The sequence below is a fragment of the Pan paniscus genome, chromosome 13 (assembly GCF_029289425.2).
Source record: "Pan paniscus chromosome 13, NHGRI_mPanPan1-v2.0_pri, whole genome shotgun sequence".
In the NCBI taxonomy this organism is placed as follows: domain Eukaryota; kingdom Metazoa; phylum Chordata; class Mammalia; order Primates; family Hominidae; genus Pan; species Pan paniscus.
Genome location: NC_073262.2, coordinates 90,953,739 through 90,979,194, shown reverse-complemented (window position 1 = coordinate 90,979,194; position 25,456 = coordinate 90,953,739). Strand labels below are relative to the sequence as shown.

At 36.9% G+C, this 25,456-nt stretch overlaps 1 protein-coding gene and 1 long non-coding RNA gene across 47 annotated transcripts in view; one reads left to right on the top strand and one right to left on the bottom strand.

The window, feature by feature from the left end:
• The window catches only part of GULP1 (GULP PTB domain containing engulfment adaptor 1), a 308,404-nt gene extending 302,691 nt beyond the window's left edge, over positions 1–5,713 (bottom strand). For 11 of the 46 annotated variants that reach the window (XM_055108862.2, XM_055108860.2, XM_055108861.2 and 8 more), the window contains exon 1: positions 4,088–5,512. The gene's annotated coding sequence lies outside the window, so the exon portion shown is untranslated. Of the gene's footprint in view, positions 1–3,073; positions 3,989–4,034 lie in introns of those variants that run through there. The other 35 variants (XM_063595467.1, XM_057301448.2, XM_055108865.2 and 32 more) reach the window with 17 other exon arrangements.
• Positions 3,283–10,477, top strand: LOC134728740 (uncharacterized). Its single transcript, XR_010109524.1, has 3 exons — positions 3,283–4,567; positions 8,650–8,779; positions 10,260–10,477. It is a non-coding gene; the product is annotated as an uncharacterized LOC134728740 (long non-coding RNA).
• The last annotated feature ends 14,979 nt before the right edge of the window (positions 10,478–25,456 follow it).

Here is a 25,456-nt window from a genome sequence, read left to right as displayed (position 1 = left end):
GTGAAGCGATTTCTCCGTTCAAAGTTATACCATTTTTTCGTCTTCCAATCTGAGTATATTTTATGCTCTTACAGGAAAAAGCTTAAGTTTCCTGATCTCTAAATGCATTAAGGCAAACAATATTAGATCCACCAGCCTCTAATACGTTTAGGGACCAGGGCTCATAGCAGTTATGCAGTTAGCTTCTGTAACTATCTTTGAATTCATTATTATACTGAAATAAAATAACTTTTTTTATCCTTTAGAGGTTTTAGAAAACAAATTGCAATATCGCGGATTGAATCACAAATACATCACTCTGCTAAGTAAAATTTAAATTAAAATCACCTACCATTCATCAATGGAAATAAGAATTTTAAGAATTTCTAATTTAAAATGAAAGGTAAAATTTGACATTTTATATTAAAATTACCCTAATATATCCTCAAACAGCCACTTGTTCAAGGATACCCATAGTGTAAGTTTCAACCCAACTACTATATCCCATATACACGTGCTTTTTACAGATTCACTATTAATTATAATATAAAGTCTAAAAATAAAAGCTATGACTAGGTATTTTAGCAAAATACTTTATCCTTTAAACAATTTATCTATACTTATTCTGTTTTCTCTAATAAGTTGATCTGTTCACCCAAAAAAGAGTTAAGTTAAACATCCATGACTGTAGCACAGTACAATGAACCATAAAAATATGTAGTATATTTTACTAATTGACATGTCACACTAAAAAGTAAATATTTCACAATGATCATAATGAATCAACAATGAACAGGCTCATAAATTATAGACAGAAACATAGGCAATAAATGATATGTTGGAAAAATGTTTAAGAAGTAAAATAACATGCACAGAAATCACAGAGCTGAGAAGTTCGGTGCTGATTGGAATACAGGCCTGATGATGCATGATATGCATGCAACAAACATTGGCTGGATTTATTAATGAATGGCTCCAAAATCTATCCTCCAAATTCTTAAGGAAATTGTTGTGGCCATTAAGAAAAGAAAGTCTGTTTGTATGTCATAAATATATTTCAGCTTCTCAAGCATTATTTCTGAGAAGAGAGCCAAGTTCTGTGAATATACTTGGTAACTTCTCATAAAGGTAAAATTAAGCTGGACTTTAAAAATAACTGGTCTTGTGTATAAATATAAACTGAAATAAAAATAAATGAATGTGCTAATTGTTCTTTTCTGTTTGAGAAAATGACTCAGCCTTAACCATAACAAAATCTCCCTTATATCCTCAAAAATTAAAATGTATGATTAAATTAAAGCTATGATTAAAATGTAAAAGTGGTAATTTTTATAAATTAGATCCAGATATGTCATTATTACATGGGTATTCAACATAGAAGTATTCCTATTTTATCCCCATAAACTCAACTGAGTCAGCTGAGTCAGAAATCCTATGACCTTTATGTCGAAAAGCCTATTAACATTATTTCATCTCTTTAATTCTCACAATAATCTTGTAATTATGTAAAGGAAAGTTTCTTTACTTTGCAAGTGGAAAAACTGAAATCATAGTCAGGGAAAACATTTGGCTGAGGGTGATTCACAAAGTGAGTCTCAGAAAGCAGGCTAATATTCACAATCTCAAACTCTTAAATACAGAGGAAATATAAACCACATTAGTTTGTTTGTTTGTTTGTTTGTTTTAACCATTTAACCCCTAAGCCCACAATAGTAAACCTACAACCCACCTCTCTGAAGAAAAAAAAAAAGAGAGATGAAACATACACAACTTTAATACACAAAGAAGAGTCTGAATTGCAGTTAAGGCTTTGAGTTCCTAGCTGGTTTGGAATTAGGAAGCAGTGAAGGGCAAATGTGTGAAATACTGAGATCATCTCCCCTTTTACTTCTTTACATGAAAGAGCAAGATCTGTTTATCAGGATCACTTTTGATAAGCACAAAGAAGTCATGCTGGATACGTTTCTACTTTAATTCCATGACCCAAATCCATGCTACTTGAGAATACCTAATTGAATTATTCAATTTAGGTAGAAAACCATCTGCTCAAACCCTTAAGTCTTCAATTCTTGCTGCTATGAAAACAAAGTAAGGCCGAAGTCAAGGAATTGAAGTTGCAGCAAACCTCGTCCAAGGAGACAAACAGCAACAAAGTGTGGGCATTTGCAAAGTATGATCAGCACAAACAGCATCGGGCCCCCAGCTATTCCACTGCAACACTGATAAGGAAAGTTCAGACTTTGCTCCTGGAGCCCTTTTTGTAATTTCCTCGGTCATATCCAACTGCACTCTATGCTTAGTTTATTTTTTTGCCAAGAAGACTGATCTTAGCCACCTAAAAATTCTCATTGCAAAAGAAACCTCTTGTTTAAACCCCAAGTACAACCGACAGCCCCTTTCCAATTAGCCCCTGCAACTTGCCCAGTCTCTTTCATGCCTGGCTACTGAGCTCAGTCTAGTTTGGCTGCCGGCCAGGTTCCTCTCTTTTTTTCCTTGTCAGTCGTAAAAACTTGGAAAACACTCCTGGACAGCTCAAGGAGAGCTTTAATTATGCAGTGGGGCAGTACCTTAGCCTGTCTGCTGTTTCCAGCAAAGCCTGTAGTCACCAGCGACTGCACTCTCCCAATTTGTGGGTTTTCCAGCCAAGGCTACTTGTTCATATGGGGGGAAAAGGGAAAGACTGGCAGAGAAAGGGAGCAATTTGCAAATTTGAAGAATTTCCAATTCCTCTGAAAGTTTTCTACTTCCTCACATTCACTCTGTCTAATAATCTCCCTTACTTTAGCACCTAATCACCCATTTTGTAATACAGACACAAAATCATCAGTATTGTCTCCTGCTAGTCCTAGAAATCAGTCATGACTTGAACATTCTCCGTAACTTTTTATTCTCAAATGTTGGTGTAACGTATTTTAAAAGCAGGCACAAAATAAATTTATTAAATTCTTCCTAATTGACTGCATTACACTTTGTCAAACTTGCAGATTGAAATAGTGCATGTAAAATGTCTGATTGCAAATGAGTAAGGCGAGCTCAGTTGGGAAACACTACTAGGACCTAGGGAGGGGTACCTTGACTGCCAGCCCTCACTTACTTGGAGTTTGCCCAGCGTACCAAGTGGACCCGCCAAGCCCAACACCAGCTAAGTCTTCCTTACTCTACCTTGGCACGCTAGTTCCAGCTGCAGCGTCCAGCTTCCTGTTCAAGTCCCATTCAACATCGTAAACACATTCCAAGAAAACCGGCCTGCCCAGAGTTCCCTCCCGCACACAGGGAAGTCAGCGCGGCAGCCGCAGGAGCCTCAGAATAGAGAGAACTGCCTGCTCCGGATTCTGATCCGTGTGGCGAGTGAGGCCACAAGAAGGTGGACCCGGCCAAGCGAATTTAGCAGTCGGAGCGAGAACCCAAGGGCTTATCACCCCCGCCGCGCCTTGCGCCCTCCAGAAGAAGCTACTTGACCCGCGCAGCAGAAGGGTAACCATGTGGACGCCGCCCCTTCCTTTGGGCCCTCCCAGCTCTGAGCTTTAAAGTATCCGCGGCCCGGCCTCGGAGCTTCGCGCCTCCCCACCCCCATGCCCACATTCTCTCCCAGCGCCAACAAAAGGGAGGCTGCCCTGGAAGTTCGCTCCTGGGTCGCCTCGCTGTGACCCGACGATGACTTGCCTGCTCAGCCCAGTCTGATCCACGCACCCTCAGCCGGACGGATCCACGGTTTCCCCACCGCCTCCCTCCAGTTCCTGCTCACCGGCCCCCCGCCGCCGGACCAAAGTTACCACAAAAGGCTAAGGAGGTTTCTGGAGCCCGGAGACCGCTGCGTCCCCGACCTCGCTGGACTCCCCCAGTCATTTCTCAAGCGCTGCCATAGCAGGCGTCAACAGGTCTTAGCCTCCTTTCGTGCTGGACGACTCCCTGAGCATTTAGCTGTCCTAATTTTTTACAACCTGCTGGCCAGCGGCTACGCGCAGCCCCGCGCCCTCCTTCCCGGGCACTGGTGGCCGGAGCTGTCCACCCCCACCGCCCCTCGGGATATCAGCTTCTAAGCGATTCCACGCTACCTGGAGGGAGCCTGGGTTCGCAGCCAGGGAAGAGCCTAGATAAATCTCCGTACCTCACTGAGAGAGGCAGTCGGGTCAGGCTTCGGGCAGGGGCGTGGAGAGCTGCCGGTTCCTCCGAGCCTGGCGATCTCCACTCCAGCACGGCCGGGGCGCCGTCTCCGAGGCCGAGAGGGAAAGTTTCTCTACGTCAACACGGCGCTGGACTCGGGACCCTCCAGCTTCGGTCCCCTCCCTCTTCGCGCTCTCTCCCCCCTCCCTCCTCTTCCTAATCCGCTGAATCCAAAACTGGCGCTGGCGGCAGCTGGGACGCGGGGCTCGGGACTCCGGGTCGCTCCCGGCCGGGAACGCCGGGCTCCCCCTCTCGGTGAGAAGGAAACTCTAGCCGACTCCGGCTTGCGCACTTCTGGCGGTCTCCTTGGACATTTCCACACGGGACGCCTGTGATCAAGCTCGCTGACTTTCCTTCTTTAATCTCTGATGGTCGTTATCTCTGGGCCCACTGGACTATCTCGCGCGTGCACGCGGAACCGGAGGTGGGTGGAGTGTGGAATGAGAGAGAAACCCATCCGCAGAAGGAGGGGCCCTACCTTACTCAGTCTTTAGCCCGGACAGAAGCAAAACCACAGGCCCCCTCTCCCACCCCACTCGCGCCGCGTTTCCTTTCCAGCCTCTTCCCTGAGATACTAGATCAGGACCATTTGCCTTTTCTTATCTCTGTGTGTTTCCTAACACAATTTTAAAACACCTCTGAGGCTTCATAGAGGGGGAAAGTGTCAAAAGAAATACACGAATAAGAGTAAAACGTGCCGTCTTCACAGCCTTTATCAAGAAAGCAGACACAGTTGCTGCTGCTCTGGCCGCACCTCAGCGGACTGGTTTGTCCTCATTGGTTTGTCCTCATTTGTTTTTTAACTCGGCCTTAATCTCTGGACTTTGATATGCCTTAAAACAGACACACACATACACACACTTGAAAATTGCCTTAACCTCCAGATCATACTCATTTGTTCCATTCAGATGTTTACCTCGGAATTAAGGACTTCTGTATAGGATTTGAGAGAAAACACAACAGCCCATTCTTACTGACCTTTAGTAAAGTTCTGCGTGGGAAAGGGAGCAAGAAGGAGTATCCTCATATAAGAAGTTCTTCAAGGATGAGAGGACCTTTACTAAAATTTTTTCTGCTGCTCAGAATTTAGTTTACTAAATTTTAGTTTGAGTGTGAAAATAGATGAGAAAAGGAAAAAGGCATTTTGCAAAGCTAGCAGTTATAATGTATTACAGTGGATCCAGGGCTTAGAGTCAGACAGGCCAGATTCCATTCCAAACTCCATCTTTACGCTTTCTGTGCCTACCAATTATAACTGTCAACAGGAATTCTATAATCTAGCTCACGGAGTCACAGTCACATTTACAGGAGTTAAAATAGAGTTGTGATAGGCGCAGAGAAAATACTCAATAAATATTTGGTTCTTATATCCCACCATGTTTTACTGTAATTAGGAGAGAGGGTGGTGCTAGAAATTTTCCCCCAAAGTCCCTGTAACTGAATCAGTTTTCTTCTCCTTAATGCTTTTTCCATTTAAAAAGGCATCATTTCACAATTTTTGAAATGGAAACTATGTTTACAGATTAACTAGTTCCAGCTGAACTCCCTTATTTTAAATACAAGGCAACTGAAGTCTAGAGCTCTTAAGTGACTTTCCCCAAATCTCATGGTTTGGAGGTACTGAAGCTAATATCAGAAATCAGTCCTCATAATAACTTGGCTGGGGTCCTCTTTTAACTGTTTTTCTCTTTATCACAATAGTCAAGCACACATAAAAATAATTATATTAAAAATATTAATCTGAGGACAAATGCTAGTTTTTTTCTGTAAATAACAAGCAATTAATTTATGAACAATCATTAAAAATTAAATAATGTCATTTAGATGATCACTTGGTATCAATGTGATTATAAAAATAAAACAAATGGTAGTCCAGTATTTAGGAATAAGGAGGTTGATGAGATGAACAAATCCATGCTTACATTATATATTTACACATAGATATTTTGGGTTTTTTAGCCATAGTATTAAAAGATTATAATAAAGAACTCTCGATTCCCAAGAATACATCAACATACCACTACAGTTGGCTGACCCTAGTTTGTGAACAACTAGATCAGTGTTCAGGACACACAATTCAACTTGAACAAGTTCAAGGCCAAAGAACAAAATCAGGCTACAGAGATCAAACTTTCCATCCTGTGAAATAATGGAAAATCCCATAGCATGTACTTATTTCTCATTCATTTGCCTCTAGTACCTGTAAGAAGGTCTTTTTAAAAAATTCTTCCTTACCATATACAATGTTGAAAATCATCTGAACATTTACATAACTAACTCCCATGTTCTCAGGGATGAGACCCTATATACTCCTTCTAAGTAGGAGTTATTTACTACTCCAGCCTCATCCTCAGTTTCCTAAAGGCATATCATAGCCTCTTTAGACATCTGTCTTTCCTATCCATAAGACTTGGAAGATCCTAAAGAGGGAAAAAAAATATGGCTACAAAGCACATCCATCATGAATGGATAAATGAAGATAGATGAGTCCTCATAACTGTCTTTTTCCAATCGTTACATACAGTGCTAAAGATTACTCATTTTTATATTTTCTCCCACTGTTTAAAGTCTTTAAACTTGCTATTGCTTTGTAATTTTTATAACCTGACTTTTGATATGATCTTCTTTGTGAAATGGCTTAGAGGTATAAAAATCTCAAGAGTGTCAGAACCAAGTTTTTAAAAACAATAGAACCAAATGGAACAAGATTTTAAAACAAATTTATAGCATGCCCCAGGAAGTGAAGAAGGGAGATGCCAAAGAAAAGGGTTGCAGAAGCCTAGCAGGGCACTACGATGACAAATACGCCTAATTTTACCTACTGCAAATACCTCAGATTTCCATTTGAAAGTTCTTCACATTCATCATAGGTGCATATAGACCCTGATAGAAACTCAGCAGCTTTCCAGTAATTTTTATTTTTATTTATTTATTTTTTTTTTTTTGAGGCGGAGTCTTGCTTTGTCGCCCAGGCTGGAGTGCAGAGGCGCGATCTTGGCTCACTGCAAGCTCCGCCTCCGTGTTCACACCGTTCTCCTTCCTCAGCCGCCTGAGTAGCTGGGACTACAGGCGGCCGCCACCATGCCCGGCTAATTTTTTTTTTTTTTTTTTTTTTTTTTTGTATTTTTAGTAGAGACAAGGTTTCACTCTGTTAGCCAGGATGGTCTCGATCTCCTGACCTCGTGATCCACCCGCCTCGGCCTGCCAAAGTGCTGGGATTACAGGTGTGAGCCACCACGCCTGGCCTCCAGTAATTTTTAAATTAATTTTCTTGCTCAAACCAGAATTAGGTTTCTCTTACCCTAACTAAGGGAACCTTGGCTAAGACAAAAAAACGACCTGTTACTTACCTTAAGAAAACCAATTTTATTTCTGATTATCGCAAAAGGACACAAAAAATATGATGGTTGTTTAGCCCTATATTTCTGCAAAACCAACATTTAAAGTATTTGACAACTTTTTAAAAACTGTAATGAAAACCAAGACTGAAATTCAAACTTCAGTCATGTGATTTGAAAGGGGGTCATGTTTCTGTTTGTCATGTGTAACAGTGGCCAAATATCCTATGAGTTCCTAGGGGCTCTGGGTTCCAAAGTTACTGTGTTACATTTACCTTCAAACCTCTATCATTTTATCTGTCATTCTGAAAGAATCGCTTTATTTTGATCTTCTTGATTAAGAACATGAAACATGACCATTGCAAAAAAAGAAAAAAAAATAGGAGGGCAACTGCAAAAGGGAAATAAATATCACCTGTATTCCCATCACCAAAAGTACCTATTGCTCACATTTTCTCTATATGCTCCAAGGTTTGTTGAGGCCTCTGAGAGACCCGGATAAATAGTATCCCTTCTTTATGCCTGGGTGGGGAATAAATTGACCAAAAAAATGAGAGCAAAATATTACTCTATGATTGACAGATAACGGATTTGAATTGGTAGATCCAAAAGCAAAGAACTGAAACAGCAGCCTCAGTCAACGTAGTTCCTGGCCTCCTTCTAACCTGAAAGGAGACAGTGCCTTTGAAAAAGGATTTAAATTGTTTTTTGAGTTCTATTCCAAAGAATCAAAGAGAGAGAAAGGTAGTTGAGCCTGGCATGCCCAGCAATTCTTCCCAAGTTTATTCCTAAGTTTATCTACCAAATGTCATAACATCTCTCCAAGGGAAGTAAGTAAAGACCCAGTAAAATATTTTTGCATGGAAACCAGGAGTAGAGGAAAGGCATTACCCAGCACCCACAGACACTTAACAATTTTCTTTCCATTTTTTTCATGTGGAAGTATAACGTACATACTACTCCTTTTTTTTTTTTTTTTTTTTTTTGAGACGGAGTCTCCCTCTGTCGCCCAGGCTGGAGTGCAGTGGGGCGATCTCGGCTCACGGCAAGCTCCGCCTCCCGGGTTCACGCCATTTTCCTGCCTCAGCCTCCTGAGTAGCTGGAACTACAGGCGCCGCGCCACCACTCCCGGCTAATTTTTTTATTTTATTTTATTTTTTATTTTTAGTAGAGACGGGGTTTCACCGTAGCCAGAATGGTCTTGATCTCCTGACCTCGTCATCCGCCCGCCTCGGCCTCCCAAACTGCTGGGCTTACAGGCGTGAGACACTGCGCCCGGCGAATACTACTACTTTTTTGTAAGTATTCTTTCAAAATATTTATTTTCATATGCATTTTTCGTTTACCTAAATGATATCATGTAAACTATTCCATCTTGGCCCTTAATTTTTTTTCTCCAAACACTTAAATTTTCAAATAATCTTAGTGAAAAATTAGCAGCTCAATCGCTTTAATTTTTATTACTTTCACTGTTAATAAAACTGAATAAGTTTTCATAAAGTTAATAACCGTTTATATTTTCTTTTGTGAGGTGGCTATTTATATATTCTGTACATTTTTCTCTTTTCTCTATTGTTTCATATATTTTTCCTTTTTCTTATTGATTTTTAAAGGTTCTGTATGTAGTAAATATATTAACCTCTAACCAAAAAAGGGGTATTTGTCTTATTAACTTAATTAAAATAATTAAATTATTTTGTTCTATTTTAAAACTATGTAGAATTTCTTTAAATGTAATCGTTTTATGATTTCTTGAGTTTTTAAAAAATATAATGACATTTCACCCAAATTAATTAGCAATATTTTCTTCTAGTATTTTGTAGTTTTCGTTTTTCAATTTATTCTGATGTGAAATCTAAAGATAGGGCTTTTGTTTCCCCCAGAATAATGACCTAGGTGTCCAACACCACATATTGAATAGATCCATTCTTTGTCCAGTGATTTTAGCAGTAATTTTTATCATATGTTAACTTAGATATAAAACAGGGTCTGTTCAATCAGAACTTCCAGGTGTGGTCAAACAGCATGCAAAATGCAGTAAGACACCTAAAAAAGGTCCAGTGCAGAATAAAATCCAGCCAAGCTCTTTTGCCAGCCAAGCCAATGGAGCTTGCGAGCAAGAAGAAAGGGATATCTTTTCTAACTACAAAGGCATCTTCGGCTCCTAGCCAAGCACCTGCAGAGCTTCCTTGGAAAGAATTGGGCATCATGTGGGCTAGCGGTAGTCCTTTCCCATTTAATAGTCAGTGTATTTCTGCAATAGAACATTATTAATTATCTCAAACTATCATTGTTTAAAATATCTACTGGGGCAAATTCTCCTTTATTATTTTCTCCCCCTTTCAAAGGTTTCATCACTATTCTCTCAAAGTTATTTTTCCAAATGAACTTTGGATCCATTCTGTTAAATTTCCTTGTCACAACTTCCTATTTCCTACCTTTGCCCACAAAAGTCTTCTGTTAGAAGTGTGTTCAACTCATATATCAATTTACTTGAATTCACTTCATTATTCAATTTTTTCTTCTGATCCTGAAAAAGGATGCTTTTTCAACTTGAAAAGACCTGACTCTGCACCCATTCAAATTATATTTTTACTCTCCAATCTATTAAATTACCACTTGTTAAGTTCCATGTTGTTGCTAAGAGTGAAAGGGCCATTTTTCTACAACAATTGCAGGACATAAATAATACTTGGAATAGAAGAGCCCTACTTAACACGAGTAATGAGAGAAAGCACAGATCGTAATCAAGGGTCACATTTCTGCTTCTTGTTCCAGTTCACGTGCACTCTAGATGATAGTGAATGAATACCTTATATGGAGTCCAGCCATGACCAAAAGACAGGAGCTAACACTCAGCTTCATGGAAAGGCCCGACCTAATGTCCAGGAATAGACTCCTGAGGTATGGTCTTCTGCCACAGAGCTTTCAGGCCTAGAAAATTTGCTTGAAGATATTTTTTTCATTTGAAGTCTCACATACTTAAAATACAAAAATAGAACAAAGACATTGCATTGCAAATAGAATTACAGTCTTATTTTCTTAATAGAGTAAAAAATAAATTGTCTAAAATGATTTTTGACAAAGGAAACTTTTTATTTGAAAATTATGATTTGCAGTCTTTCACTAGAATGCTAATTTATTAACTCTCTTCAAAATCCTGTATCAGAATTTACTCAGGCTTGCTGATAGGGCTTAACAAAAAAGCAAAGCTAAGCAAGGCACCTATACGCTTGGGCCTGACATAATGTGATTTGAGAAAATGTCATCATGCTTTAAAATGCAAAGCGCCTATCACAACCGAACAACAAAAGACGTTCTCTCATTGAGTATCTTTTCCATAACAGGGCTAAAATAATTCTGAGAGTGGCTTTTCTGTAAAAGGCAGTCTGTGGCAAGAATTGTTGGAACAGAGACTTGCCATGCTGGTTCTGCATCAACAGTCTCTCTAGCTCAGCAATCTGAGAATACACACAGATAAAGTGCTATCAGTTCAATGGAAATTGGCAGGTTTTCAGAGGGTGTGACTGCAGAAGACTATTGTTCAATTTCAAAAATGAAACCCTCCAGAAGCAATTTCAAAGTTATACAAATCTTTCACATATACTGAGAGTGCAGGTGAAGATCATCCATTTTCCACATAAAAATAAATTGTTAAGGACTTTTAAATGAACACCCCTACCTAAAATGCAGTGTTCTGTTTGGAAATCTGTACATTATACAAGTGAAGAGCATAATAAATCTTGAAAAAAATTAAATTTTTTTCATTGAAATATTTTTGTAGAGTGCCATGAGTTTGGGGGAGAACTAGTGAAATGTACATCTGTACATCAACAATTTTATAGATTTATAAGACAGTTCTTAAAGTGTCCAGAAAGCTGTCATGGCTTAAATTTTATTTACCGAATTAAGCTTCAGATATTTCTTATAAAAGTGAACTTCAGGCTGTTGAGTTTTGAAGGGTGAAGCATAGGATAAAGCTTTAAAGCATGTGCTTTGGAGTCCAAAGTCATGGTTAAAATGTATTCTCTACTACTTACTGACTGTGAAATCTTGGACAAGTCACTTTCTTCTCTGTATTAGTTCATTCTCACATTGCTATAAAGAACTACCTGACACTGGGTAATTTATGAAGAAAAGAGGTTTAATTGACTCAGAGTTCCACAGACTGTACAGGAGGCATGGCTGGGAGACCTCGGGAAACTTACAATCATGGTGGAGGGAGAAGGGGAAGCGAGCATGTCTTCCCATGGCAGAGCAATATACAGAGAGCAAAAGGGGAAGTGTTATTCACTTTTAAACAACCAGATTTCATGATAACTCACTCACTATCACACGAATAGCAAGGGGAAAATCTGCCCCCATGATCCAATCACCTCCCACTGGGTCCCTTCCCCAACATTGGGAATTACAATTCAACATGAGATTTGGGTGGGAACACAGAGCCAAACCGTATCACTCTACTTTAATATTAGTTTTCTTATTTTTGAAACAGTTGTCAAGATTAATTGAGTTAATAAATGTAAAGCACTTAGCATAATCTGGCAAGTAAGTATAAAATAAATAATGGCTTTTCATGGAAACAGGTAAAACTATCAAAACTTTTGATATGTTAGTGAAAGTTTTTCATGAAACTGAATCAATATGGGTCAAAATAAAAGGAAAACAATAGCTTTGGCTGAAATTAATCTATAGATGTACATTTTTCTTGGAAAAAATAAAAATATTTTTGGTGTTATTTTTGTCTAGAAAGAATAATGATTATTTCTATGATTATTTTTATTTTTTAACCAATCTACAGAATTCATTCAGATATCCCCAGATTTTCTTTTTATTTTTCAACCTTTATTTTAGATTTGGGGGTACATGTACAGGTTTTGGTATGTTGAGTGTATTACCTGGGTGTATTGTGTGATGATGAGGTTTGGGGTACAAATGATCTTATCACCCAGGTACTGAACATAGTACACAACAGTTAGTCCTTCAGCCCTTGTCTCCCTCACCTTCCTAGTAGTCCTCAGTGTCTATTGCTGCCATCTTTATGTCCATGAGTACCCAATGTTTACCTTCCACTTATAAGTGAGAACATGCTGTATTCAGTTTTCTGTTCCTGCGTTAATTTGCTTAGGATAATGGCTTTCAGCTGCACCCATGTTGCTGCAAAGGACATAATTTCATTCTTTTTTGTCTGTATAGTATTTAATGGTGTATATGTACCACATTTTCTTTATCTAATCCACTACTAATGTGCAATTAAGTTGATTCCATGTCTTTGCTATTGCGAATAGTGCTACAATAAACATACGAGTTTGTGTGTCTTTTTGGTAAAATTAATTGTTTTCTTTTGGATATATACCAAGTAAAGGGAGTGCTGGATCAAGTGGTAGTTCTAAGTCCTTTGAGAAAGCTTCAAACTGCTTTCCACAGTAGCTGGACTAATTTACATTCACCTCAACAATGTATGAACATTACTTTTTCTTTCTAGCCTTGCCAATCTCTGTCTTTTTTTACCTTTTAATCTAGCCATTCTGACTGGTATGAGATGGTATCTCATTGTTCTTTTGATTTGGATTTCTCTGATGATTAGTGATGTGAAGCAGCTCTTCATGTTTGTTGGCTGTTTGTATGTCTTCTTTTGAGAAGTGTCTGTTCATGTCTTTTGCTCATTTTTAATGAAATTTTTTGGTTGTTGCTTGTTTAATTGTTTAAGTTCTTTACAGATTCTGGACATTAGATGTTTGTTGGATTCATAGTTTGAGCATATTTTCTCCCATCCTTTAGGTTGTCTGTTTCCCCTGCTGATAGTTTCTTTTCCTGTGCAGAAACTCTTTAGTTAATTAGGTCCCACTTGTCAATTTTTGTTTTTGTTACAATTGCTTTTGAGGACTTACTCATAAATTTTCTCAAGGCCAATGTCCAAAATAGTGTTTCCTAGATTTTCTTCTCAAAGATACCTCCAGTTTTTCTATCAATGCCCTTTTTCTATTTCAGAATTCCACATAGCATTTATGTCTCTTAGTCTCTTCTAATCTGTGACAGTTCCTTGATCTTTTCTTGTCTTTCATGACTTTGACACTTTTGAAAGGTGATGGTTTAGTATCTTGTAGAAAGTCCCACAAATCAAGGTTGTCTGCTGTTTTCTCATGGTTAAACTGGGGTTATGAGTTTTGGGGGAAATTTTCACAAAAGTAAAGTGTCCTCATTGCATCATATTGGGGTACGTGACATTGACATGAGTTCACACGAATAATGGTAAGTCAGTATAGATGGTGTCTGCCAGGTTTCTTCACTGTAAAGTTACTATTTTCCCTTGGTAATTAATCAATATTTGGGGAGAGATACTTTGAGACAATACAAGTATGCTGTTTCTCTTAAACTTTTACCCACTAGTTGTAACATGTATTGGTAGCATGTAACATGTAATATTGGTACATGGTAACACTAGTTGTAACATGTACACTAGTACATGTAGTTGGTACATGGTAACATTATATATAAAATTATTTATACATAATTTAGAATTATTTTGTAAGGAAGAAGGATTTCTTTTCCTTCATTTACAGTCATCTTTTAGCTTAGTTCAAATCTTAAAATAATGTCTGCTCAATGAACTAGACTAAATGTACATCTAGGGAGCAAGAATGATGGAGATCAGACCTGCCCCAGAAGTTCCATCACCATTCATTCAGTATTCAGTATTGTGTTTCTAATGTCAGGCACTGAGCTAGTGTAGGAGAGATGATGATGAGTAAGTACAGCCTCTACCCTTAAGGAGCTCACAGTCCAGTAGAGGGAAACACAATGTAATAAATAAAATTATAAATAAATGTGGTTAGGCACTAAAACAGATATATATATTTCTTCATTGTGGGCAAGATATAGTAACAATTTAGAAAGCAGTCATGTTGTCAAAATGAGAGCTGAATTTTGAAAAGTGATTGTGTGTATAGCAGGTAGACAAGAAAGGGAGAAACATTTATGGCAGAGGAAATGACATTATCAAAGCCTGAGAAACCTGAAATAGCAGGAGAATATGAAGAAGTTGAAATAGCTTAGTGTGTTGGGGAGCATTGGATCAGGGTCTCAAACTTTATAGGGACTGGGAGCTACTGCAAGTCTTATGGACAATTTTGTTTTAGAAAAAGCACTCTGGTGACCATTTAAGAGAAGATATTGAAGTTATGTGAGATTGGAGGTAAGAAACGCCAATGAAGAGAGTTAGAGTCTCTTATTATCAAACTTATTATCAGGTGTCTGATCTGCTAAATATAAGAAGGTGTAGAAATGACAAACTTTAGAGTGATGTGATTTTTATATTGTATTAAGAGAACATACCAGGGAGAGGGTCTTACAGCTTTGATTTTTCAAAATGAATTTTCAGCTCTGGTCATAACCCATTAACATGTTTGAGTACCTTAAATTCCGTATTATTAGGATTTTCAGTACTGCTGACTACTTAGAACAGTTAGTGTCATGATTATAGAAAAATCTAGATTTGTTGGAGACTGCTTTTGTCTAGCTATCTTCACAGTCTTACAATGTACATTTTCATAATCTTTACTAGTTTGCTGGAAATTAAAGAAGTCTAGGTATCTCAAGGGACCTATCTTATCTATAATCCTAAAGTTATATTTATTCAGGAAGTACCACCCTTTTAATTACTCTAAGTCAATATTTAATCCTAGCTGTTAGGAAACTTTAACATCATGGGAGTGAGGTCAGTTGTTGAAGAAATTCCAGAAAAGTGGAAAGATAAATAATAGAAGAACATTCCAGTTATAAGTGAACAATTTGGAGTCTAAATAATGCAATATTATGACCTTCAGTAAAGGAGCACAATCAAATGACAATCAGATAGTAAGAGAACAGGGAAAACGTGCTGATATCATTCACTTCTTACATTCTCATTTCCATCTGGGGCTACCCATTGGCCAAAACCAATAGAAAATCTGAAGGCAATGAAACAATTGGATGCAGTTTCTATGGGTCAGTCTTTTATAGAACAGAGCAGGATAAAGAAAGATGGAAAGTATATCTAAAGATATTCAGTGCATTTTAACTAATATTTTGTAAGGCTCCAGACTTATCTTTATTTAGATTGCATTTTTTTAATATACATCTCTAATGATAGAGGGGTTTTAATCAATATAAATGTTTGGAATTTACTACATTTAAGGAAGCCCAGGACTTATTAACATTTTGAATATGTTTTATCACTTTTAAATAAATTTTACAGTTATTGGAAACAGAAAGAATATACAAAGATACAGAAATCACACACATACTTGAAAGTAGTTGTATATGTCATTTTATGTAATGGAAGAATGAAATGAAATAAAAAATGATTATAGTTTACAGGCTTAAAAACTTCAGTTTCCTACTGGGCATCGTGAAATCCAATTTGACATTAAAACAAATAGGAAAACCCACAATAGATATTTAGAAAAATCATTTACATAATGCTCAGACATCAAAAACTTCTTAGATGCCTTTAGGCAAAGCATAATATGTTTTTATGATACTAACATTCAAATGTCTTCTTCAAGTGAAGTATATGATGTAGGAATCCGGTTTTTGTGTGTGTCTGTTAGTACAATGCTTGAATTTTCACATGGATAATTGAACAGTATTGTCATCATCTACTTCAAATAATGTTTAAGAGTAGTAGAGATTACAATTTTAATAAGTTGAGTATTACCACTTATTATTTTTACTACTATGAAAAAAATTTCTTTTTATAGTAAATCTTTAAACTGAGGCAATATTTAAATACACACTTAAATACAAAAGTCAAAGTAAATGACTTTTTACAAATTTGAGATTCTTTTTCAGAATATTCTATTTGTATTAGTTTAAAAAATTAGTTTCGGTTAGCCAGACCCTTGTCAAAAGTACCTTAGAAATATGATTTTTTTTCTGGTAAGCATTATTAGTTTCATTTTTATAGAAAGGAGGTAATTTTTGCAGACTATACGCCACTAACAAAAGGCAGAGGAGAGTTTTAACCTATTTATTTATTTATTTATTTAGTTTGTTTACTGAAAGTCTTCAGGCTACAATTATATTGAGATGTTTTCTATAGCTTTCAATTTCAATATTGGTTTTCAGCAATATGAAAATATTATTCTGTTTACAAAAATGATTACATTTTAAATTGATATAATAGTTTCTGTCATAAAGATGAGTACTAAGCCTCTTACATAAGTGGTCTTGTCAAGTCTAAAACAAAGAGTTAGAGATCATGTTTGAGAGAAGTAATGTAGTGACATAGAACACAACAATCACTGAACAAACAAAAAAAAATGCCTGGGCTGAAGGCAGAACAATGGGGTCTGGGTTTTGGTTATGCCCCACCAGAGCTCTGTGAGTCAGTTGTAGTAGCCCAGGATAACATTTTATGGTATTAAATAAGTTATTGTTTTACATGCTTCCTTGTACCCATTGTTCTGGTAACAACATTTCCTTCTGTACTCTATATACACATACAGGTGCAGGCATTCTGGCTTTTGAGCTCCTAATTAGGCTTTCAGAAGCCCAAACTGCAAACAATAGCTTGAAAGTTACAGTGCTTTTGATTTCCAAATGATAGGCTTTATTGAGAGAAAAAACGTTTCGTTTGGAATTTCTAAAACTGAGTTTGGCATACTGAAAGCAAGGCTGGCAGAACTAATGCCAAGAATCAGAATAGAGAAGAGTGATAATCTAAAACAATTTTCTTACCCCAAATAAACAAATAAAAAAGGGTCTAGCTGTGGGATTCTAGGAACAGCAGAAGTAGCTGCCTTGGCTCTGTGGATAGTCAGGAAGCCCTATACCTTTCACCTTACTGGAGAGTTAGGAGTAACAGTAGCTGAGAGAGCACCCCACTCACAGAAGAAGGAATGCTCCGTCCTCCCAGTGGAATGGAAACAAAATCTCTCTATAAATATTACACCTCCCTGCTGGGAGTGTTGGCTCAGCCTGTAATCCCCTCACTTTTGGAGGTCGAGCGGGCAGATCGCTTGAGCCCAGGAGTTGGAGACCCCCCTGGGCCACATTGCGAGACTCTGTCTCTACAAAAAACACAAAAATCGGGAGGTGGAGGCAGAAGAATTGCTTGAGCCCTGAAGGCGGAGGTTGCAGTGACCAGAGATAGCCTCACTGCACTCCAGCCCGGGCGACAGAAAGAGACCCCGTCCTAACAAACAAAATCAAAAACTTACATTGCACCTCCCAAAGGCTGAGGACTACAGTGCTGCTTTCCCCATTCCCAATCCTCTTCCTATCTGAAGAAGGGGTAGGAACTAGTTCTTTTATTTTTGCGGGTGGCTCTCTTTAGAAAATACCAGTATAGCTCCTCTTTATTTCTCGTTTTGGGTTTTCAGCACAACACGACAGCCAGAAAAATCTCATTAAAAATTCCGTTATGCAAATTCTTAAAGATTATCTAGAAATAATTATATTTTTAGATTATACAGTAATAATAACAATGGTTTTTCTAAGGTTTCAGTGATGGGTTGAGAAATAAAAAGCATTATAGTTTTGTTTATTGAGATTTTAACAATGATGAAGTGAGTTTCAAAGGAGAAAACACATTTGACAATTTTCTGTCACAGGGATTCATCTGTGTACAAAATTTATACAATATAAAAAGCTCATGAAATCTGCCATGTGGAATATAAGACGTAGATGTCATAAGTGAGAAATAATTCTCATACAGCTACACATCTCGTTTACGTTTGCTTCAGAATACAGATACATAATTAACTTTTTTATATAATGGAAAATTGGACTGGTTGTTATGACAGAGCATGACTCCACTTGGAACTTATACAGGGTATGTTTAAGGACACACAGCATGTATTGACACACAAAAAAATCTGAAAATTCTGTTCTATAAATACGGTTGTTCTGTTAGACATCGTTTTCACAGAGCCTCATTGAAACAGTTTATATGAGTAGCAGTGGAAAATAGTCAAGAGACATTAAATTAGAGGCAGCCTATCACACTGTATTAGGAGCTTTATGTTTTAAAATATTCCAATTTTGATTTGAAAATTAATCAGAATTCTACTTGAATCTCAAATTCCAAAGTCTCAGGAAAACAAAAAAGAAAAATATTATTGAAGGCAAGAAAGTGATGTCTCAACTATAAACATAAGTTATAATTGTAATTTTAACTATTAATTTCAAAAATTTCAATGAACCGTTAATTATTTTAGACCCACAGGTAAATTATGGATACATCTCTCTCTTTTTTTTTAACTTTCAAGAAAGTTACGATGTTGTTAGTATTTGGGAAGAAACAACTTAAAATCTAGTAGGATTGTTTTAGAGGTTTGGGATAGTACGTGTCCCTCAGTTTTCTTCTATTTCAGATAATGCTGCTTCCTTTACTGTTTCATATTCTATATTCCATTAACCACCAAATAATTTGACTCTAGAACCATAATTTACTCTAAAACAGGAGATGAGGTGTTTTAATGCCTATATTAAAACAGGTAACATTTGGCCAAGACATGGAAATCATAGATAAATGAGAAAGGAATTGCAAATAAACATAATGATATAGATAAAGAGTGTAATTTATATAAGGGGGAAGGTGATAATGATTAATATAATAGACATGTTTCTAACCTTAATTTTTATACTATGTATACAATGGTGATGACAAAAAAAAGTAATGCAAAGTATGCATAGAATGTTATTAGTGGATAGTCTGGGTGGTAGAAATAAAAATTATTTAAATATTTGGTAATTGTCTGCACTTCCTAAATTTTATACAATTTTTCTTCTTTTTAATTTAGTGTAGTTTTCTAATTTCTAGGTTATATTATTTAAGTGAGAAAAATTATAGAAATATTACAGTGTCATTCTAATTTTACAGAAATCACTTACTATTATGAAAGCAATGTTTCTCACTTTTAGTTCAGAAATTAGTCTACGGCCATACCACCCTGAACACGCCCGATCTCGTCTGATCGTGGAAGCCAAGCAGGGTGGTGCCTGGTTAGTACTTGGATGGGAGTTCAGAAATTAGGGGTTGTTGGGGCTCAGAAACTGATACCGCAAAATATGGTGCTTTGACATGCTGAACTGAGGAAGAGGCCTCAAGATCTCTCTGAGAATCACCCCCACTTTTGTCCTCAATCCTTTGTCTTTCCCAAAGTACAGGATGAAGTTGTTATCTAACATTCCTTTGTCTGCCTTATTTGCACATTAATAAATTTGTATGTCCTTTCTCCTCTAAATCTGCCTTTTGTTCACTGATTGTCAGTGAAGCGTCAGAAGGTGAACGGGAAGATTTCACCATTTCCTTCTTAGTCAAGTTATGGATAAATTCCTATAGTTCCGCCAGGCGCGGTGGCTCATGCCTGTAATCCCAGCACTTTGGGAGGCCGAGGCAGGCAGATCACCTGAGGTCGGGAGTTCAAGACCAACCTGAGCAACATGGAGAAACTCCGTTTCTACTAAAATGCAAAATTAGGCGGGTGTGGTGGCACATGCCTGTGATCTCAGCTACTCGGGAGGCTGAGGCAGGAGAATCACTTGAACCTGGGAGGCGGAGGTTGCGGTGGGCTGAGATCAGGCCATTGCACTCCACCCTGGGCAACAAGAGTGAAACTCTGCCTTAAAAAAAAAAATAAAAAATTCTTATCGTTCCAATCAAAAACATCAGGTTATTGCACATTAATTAAATTTGGTGAGTATATGTTTTATATACTGTGATTCTGAAAAAAAATCCATAACAATGTGCCTTTATATTCTGATTTGATTCTTTTTTTTAAGACGAGTCTCTCTCTGTCACCCAGGCTGGAGTGCAGTGGTGGATCTCAGCTCACTGTAACCTCCGTCTCCCAGGTTCAAGCAATTTTCCTGCCTCAGCCTCCTGAGTAGTTGGGACTACAGGGGAGCACCACCATGCCCTGCTAATTTTTGTGTTTTCAGTAGAGATGGTGTTTCACCATATTGGCCAGCCTGGTCTCAAACTCTTGACCTCGTGATCCACCTGCCTTGGCCTCCCAAAGTGCTGGGATTACAGGTGTGAGCCACCCCTCCCGGCCTGATATGAATCTTAAAATAAAATCTAGCCCCTAATTCTTGAGAGAAAGTTTGTAGTCGTGGAAAGAATGTGGACTTTGAAATGAAACAGCTCTGCATTCAAATGCTGAGTTCTGTGACTATTTTTTTAATAGTACTTCTCATATTTCATATTATGCAAGTAACATGATAGTCCCCCAAATTCCTTCTCTTTCACATCACTTTTCTGCTTTGCACATCAATACATAGTTTATTTACCCTCTCTTTGAATCTTGGCTGTCTATGTGAAGTGCTTTACTGCATAAAATGCAGAGAACTTCTAAGTGCAGGTTTAAAAAGTACAGGTGGTTTTCACCTTCTTCCTCTTAGAACCCAGCATCCAGAATATGAGAAGCCTCAACCAGGGTGACAGGCCAGGTGGGGATGCTGTGTGAAGAGGAAAATGTCCTACAACTATATAGCAGAACCAAGAAACCCAGCTGACAGTAAGGACAAAATCCCAGACGTATGATCCAAGTTAAGCCATGCTAACCAGCCTCCAGTTTTTTGAACCATCCTAGCTGGGGTATCAGGCATGTGATGTAAAAGCCATTGTGAATGTTTTATGACCAGCAGCAGGGCAGGCTTTATAGATGTGTGACCTGAGCAGTTACATGGAAGGCTCCTATGCTTTAAGGTTTCTGTGCTTGGCTTAATGCTCTGCTATCACTAAATTGAAATACTTAATAATTTATGAACAAGTCCAACTTCTTCTTTTTGCACTGGCCTGGTAAATCATGTATTAATTCTGCCCAGCAGACATTATATAAAGCTGAGACCATCCAAACCCACTATGCCTTGTTCAGATGTCTTACCAAGAGTATTTTAAGTGATAATTAAATAATTATTGTTTTAATCCACTCAGTTTTGGGGGAGATTGTTTACAGCAACAGATAACCAAAATACATGGCATTTGAAAATAGCAAAGAAGCTCACAAGGAGACCATAAAAAGAGATTTCTTTGTGAAGACCAGGGATGAGAGGAAGATGCAAGTATTTATATGAAGATTTAAGGGTGTTCTTAAAGAATATATCCAAAAATGTAACGCTTTAGAATTGATGCAGGGCAGGCAAGTCCCAAAATTGAGGCTTAGCTAGGGAGGGTCCTGGCTTCACACAGGAAAGAATTCAGGGGCAAGCTGGTGGTGTTAAACAGGAACTTTTATTGAAGTGGCAATGTACAGCAGCAGCGGAGATACTGCTCCTTGTACAGCAGAGCTACCCTGCAGGCAGTGTGCTCAGAGTAGCAGCTGAATGGCAATTCTGCAGTCATATTTATATCCGCTTTTAATTACCTGCAGACTAAGAGGTGGATTATACAGAAATTTCTAGGAAAGGGCTGGTAACATCCAGATTGCCAGGTCATTGCCATGGAAAGGGGCAGTAACTTCCAGGTGTTGCAATGGCAATGAAGTGGCATGGCACACTGGCATGTATGTCTTATGGAGAGCTACTTCTTCCCTGGCCATGTTTTAGCTAGTCCTCAATTTGGTCCGGTGTCTGAGTTCTGCCTCCAGTGTTGCATCTGATCTCCCACATGAAAATGATAGATGGTGAAAGAAATCAAGTTTTTTAAAACATAAATATATTATCCAATGTATCATTTGAAAAAGTTTAAAGACTTGTAGCTGTAACCAACACATGTAAGCTACCCTTATTTGATATTTTAAATGTTGAATAATGAAAAAGTTACTCAATTAATTTAAAAGTGGAGAATTTTAGAATGTATATTTTAATAACTAGTTTATAATTTAAAAAACAAGAAAAGCATGCATGCATGCATATAAAAAAGTTTTGTTAGAGAATGATTTGAAGTCACATGGGATGGAATAAAGTGATGCTTATAAAATAGATTTTTGATGCTGTATCTTTTAGCAACTTAAAAAAATTAAAATATCCAAACAGTTTTAAATGCCTTAAAGTTCTGTGTGTTAGCCTACCTGGGATGAATTTTTATGTCTGATCTGAAATAAGATTCTAAATTTTCTTTTTATTCATTTGGATACCCAGTTATTCTAGTGCCCTTAAGCGGAGTCACTTCTTCTCCAGTAGTATGTAATTCCCTGTAACTTACATACTACAGTGTCATATTTGTGGATCTGATTCTATGTGCTTTATTCTGTTCTATTGTTTGCTTATTTTTTCATTTATCAATACTACACTGTTTTAATTACCATAAACTTATCTTTAAATAGAAATCGCCTGTTTTCTTTCTCTTCTTCCTTTTCTTCTCTTTTAAAATTCTACTTTTTCTTTTTTATTCCTTTATTTTTCCTTTTTTTTTTTTTTTTTTTTTTTTGAGACAGTGTCTCGCTTTGTCGCCCAGGCTGGAGCTCAGTGACAGGATCTCGGCTCACTGCAAACTCCTCCTCCCAGGTTCACACCATTCTCCTGCCTCAGCCCCAGAGTAGCTGGGACTACAGATGCCCGCCACCATGCCTGGCTAATTTTGTGTATTTTTAGTAAAGACGCGATTCACCGTGTTAGCTAGGATGGTCTCCATCTCATGACCTCGTGATCTGCCTGCCTCGGCCTCCCAAAGTGCTGGGATTACAGGTTTTTTATTCCTTTTTAAGCTCATCTTCTCCTCCTCTTATTTATTCTACTTTTCTGCAAGTTTGTCTTGTCTAGATTAGACTCTGCTTTTCCATTTACATTTGGGATCAGCTTATCAATTACATGGAAAACAATTTTATTTATCATTTTGTCCTGTATATCTCTGTTCTTTTTCTGGAACTCTTTTTTTTTTAATCATATATTAACCTTCTCCATTTAAGTACTGTCTTATATTTGCAGCATTCTCTATCTTTTAATTAAATAATTCGTTCTTGTCACATCATGTTTTCTGTTTTAACTATCAATGTAGTATTAAATTGCAGTATCTATATTTTTTATTTTCAGAATTTCTATTTTTTTTCAAATCTACTCTTTTTTGTTCATGATTCTTGTTCTGCCATTATGTTTTCTTTTTCTTCTGTTAACAGTTTATATTTTCGCCTAGTGGAATTAAATATTCCTTTCATTGAGATCTCAATTCTATCTTGCCAGATTGCTCTGAACTAAAACACTTCTTTCCTCTTATAGGAAGATGCACTTTGTATCTAGTGGTTGGGGACTACATTCAGGCCCAATATTTCTCTGGTTATTCTGGGTAACAGCTCACATTTTCCATCCTATATTTGGTTTCTGCCCTTGTTTCCAGTAGTTGGAATTAATACGTCAATAATTAAAAGTATTGATGTACTTGTTAATTCTTTAGTTATCTTTTAAATATAATTATTTGAATTGCTGACTGCACCCTTAATGGCCAGCAAAACATTCCATTTAGCCATTCTGCTCCCAGCTTTGGTTAAGCCTCTGTTCTAATGAGGTTATAGGATACGTTGGAGCCAAGGTCCCAAGATTATGACACAACTCAATGTCTTCAAAATTAAATGAGTCATACAGACTTGATTCATTAGATTCTCAACTGAAATAGGTAAGTTATTTCAATCATATGATACAATGATTAGAATCAGCACAAAATATATTCTTTAGAAAAATACCACTTAAAAGTGTAATTTAATAGATAAGGTCTACAAATTCTTTCCATAAATAATAGTCAAAAAAATTCTACAACTTTAATTGGCATCTATATTTTAAATATGAAGGATTTTGGTATAGAAACTAATTTTTTATGATAAAACTGATAAGTAAACATCAAATTAGAGACTGCATGTAGGAATTTATATAATTACGATAATTCAGTAAGATAATTTACTCTTTTCCAAATAAAATTAAACATTGAAATTTTGCCACTTTGTTTTTGGTAAGAAAACATTCTCACATTCGCAATTGTCAAAATATTTAAGCTTATTTTTTCATTCTTCTTATTGCATGTCACCCTCTGGTTTCAACTAAACACAATCTTAAAATTTGACAAAATATTTTCATGTTCGATTAATTAATCCCTCATTAAGAAATTTGACACTAAATACACCAAAAACTGTATAAAATGCTTAAAAGAAATGGCATTATCACTCAGCAGAAATCTAAATATTTGAAAATATTTTGGATATTATTTTATTTTTTCCAGATATATTAGTGTATAATACATAGAATCTATTAGCATAATACTTTGTTAATTCAAATACTAGTCTAAAAATAATTATTCATTTTCTTCTTTGTCTTAGTACATCTTGGAACAAATAATAATTCTCTATTAATATTATATTGTGATTTTTCTATGTAATGATACAAATAGAAATCTTTCCCGTTTTCTATATTTAAAATCATTTTCTTAAATAGTATATGATAGAAACACTAAGTCTGTTATAAACTTCTGGGTCATATAATGAGATGGTATATTAAAAACACCCTCTTAGAAAATGAGAACCTGTTTAAAATAAAAGTCATCAGGAGTAATGTAGGAAGGACTTCAAATACAATTTGTAAAATTCTTATATGTAGATAAAAAGATACTAATGTCAAAGTCAGGAAATGCTATTTAAATAGGAAAATCCCATTCTAACATATCTGCAGCAGTTAATAAATTGAACACACACACACGCACACGCACACACACAGCCTACATATTTAGCACATATCTTGAGTTTTTTGGAAAAAATATCGATTTAAATAAAATAAAGATTGTTTTTGAACTCGTTGCTTTGTTTGAAGATACCTTAAAATACAATTTAAAGAAAATATTTGAGAAAATTTTAAACAAAACTGAATCTTTTGAACAAATGCAAACATAGAGAAGGTCATTGTATATTTTTAGCATAGAAGTTAAAAATATAACAAAGGCCAGGCACAGTTGCTCACACCTGTAATCCCAGCACTTCGGGAGGCTGAGGCAGTCAGATCATGAGGTCAGGAGTTCAAGACCAGCCTGGCCAATATGGTGAAACCCTGTCTCTACTAAAAATACAAAA